The following is a 2,222-nucleotide window of genomic DNA, read 5'->3' on the forward strand; positions in this document are numbered from 1 at the left end:
AGACCTCATTGTTTTCGGTGATGGAATTAGAGTTCATACCCAAAAAAAAGAGGTAGTGCAGAATTTACCTAAACCCACATCTCCAACTGATATTAGAAGTTTCTTGGGGTTGGCAGGATATTATAGAAGGTTCGTCGAACGGTTCTCATCTATTTCAACTCCTTTGACTAAGTTGACTCAAAAAATAGTGAAGTTTCAATCGTCTGAAGCTTGTAAGGAAAGCTTTCAGGAATTGAAAACTAGGTTGATTATTGCCCTAGTATTGACCTTACCAGAAGGTACGCAAGGTTTTTTTGTATATTATGATGCGTCCCGAGTTGGACTGGGTTGTGTGTTAATGTAGAATGGTAAAGTTATAGCCTATGCCTCTAGGCAGCTGAAAGTTCACGAGAAAAATTACCCAACCCATGATATAGAGTTGGTTGTCATAGTATTTGCTTTGAAAATATGGGGTCACCATCTTTATGGTGTTCATGTGGATGTGTTCACCGATCACATCAGTCTCCAGTATATGTTTAGTCAGAGAGAGCTTAATATCAGACAGAAGAGGTGGTTAGAGTTACTCAAGGATTATGACATGATTATTCTATATCTCCCAGGAAAGGCTAATGTTGTTGCTGATGCTTTGAGTAGGTTGTGTATGGGTAGTAACGCCCATGTTGAAGAGGAGATGAGAGAGTTAGCAAACGATGTGCACAGACTTGCACGATTAGGAGTTCGACTAATGGATTCCACAAAAGGAGTAGTAGTGGTGATGAATGGGGCTGAATCATCATTAGTGTCTGAAGTAAAAGAGAAACGGAAAAAAAGATCCTATTTTGCTTGAATTGAAAGAAAATTTTCATAAGCAGAAAGTAATGACTTTTGAATAAGGGGGAGATGGTGTATTGAGGTATCAAAGTAGGTTGTGTGTACCACGGGTAGATGAACTCCAAAAGAGGATCATGGAGAAAGCTCATAACTCCAGATATTCTATCCATCCAAGTTCCACAAAGATGTATCATGATTTGAGAGAAGTATATTGGTGGAATAGTATGAAGAAAGGTATTGTTGAGTTCGTTGCTAAAAGCCCAAATTGTCAACAAGCAAGAATAGAGCACCAAAGGCCCGGTGGTATGGCTCAGAATATAGAACTTCCGGAATGGAAGTGGATGATGATAAATATGGATTTCATTACAGGTTTGCCACGGTCTCGCAAGCAACATGATTCGAGTTGGGTGATTATGGACCGAATGACTAAATCAGCCACTTTTTGCTAGTAAAGACCACCCATTCAGCAGAGGATTATGCCAAGTTATATATTCAAGAGGTAGTAAGACTTCATTGAGTTCCAGTTTCAATGATTTCAGATAGAGGTGCATAATTTACTTCACAGTTTTGGAAGTCATTTCAGAAAGGCTTGGGTTCAAAAGTTAACTTGAGTACTGTTTTTCATCCTTAGACAGATGGTCAAGCAGAGCGCACTATTCAGACTTTAGAAGATATGTTGAGGTCTTGTGTGATTGATTTCAAACGAAATTAGGATGATCACCTATCTCTCATTGAGTTTCATTATAACAATAGTTACCATTCTAGCATCTAAATGGCTCCATATGAAGCTAGTTTGATAGGACCATACTTAGTTCATCAAGCTATGGAGAAGGTGAGAGTTATTCAAGAAAGGTTGAAAACAAAGTAGAGTCATCAAAAATCCTACATTGATGTTAGGAGAAGAGACTTAGAGTTTGAAGTAGATGATTAGGTATACTTGAAGGTTTCACCCATGAAGGGTGTTATGAGATTTGGTAAGAAGGGGAAGCTTAGTCCCCCATATATTGGCCCTTAAAGAATATCCAAGAGGATTGGTAATGTAGCTTATGAGTTAGAGCTAGAACTACCCTAAGAGTTAGTAGTGGTTCATTCAGTGTTTCACATCTTTATTTTGAAAAAGTGTATGGGAGATCCTTCACTAATAATACCAACTGAAGATATTGGTATCAAGGATAGCTTGTCTTATGCGGAGATCCCGGTTCCGATTCGAGACCACCAGGTTTGCAAGTTGAGAACCAAGGAAGTAGCATCAGTCAAAGTTCTTTGGATAAATAAGTTTGTTGAGGAAGTTACTTGGGAAGCTGAGGAGGACATGAAAAAGAGATATCCAAATCTCTTTGAGCCCAGAGAAATTCAAGTTCAAGGTACTAATTCTCTTCATAACACTCTTTAATTGATATACTGAATGTGTT

Source organism: Solanum tuberosum, unplaced genomic scaffold, assembly GCF_000226075.1.
Source record: "Solanum tuberosum cultivar DM 1-3 516 R44 unplaced genomic scaffold, SolTub_3.0 scf00138, whole genome shotgun sequence".
In the NCBI taxonomy this organism is placed as follows: Eukaryota; Viridiplantae; Streptophyta; class Magnoliopsida; order Solanales; family Solanaceae; genus Solanum; species Solanum tuberosum.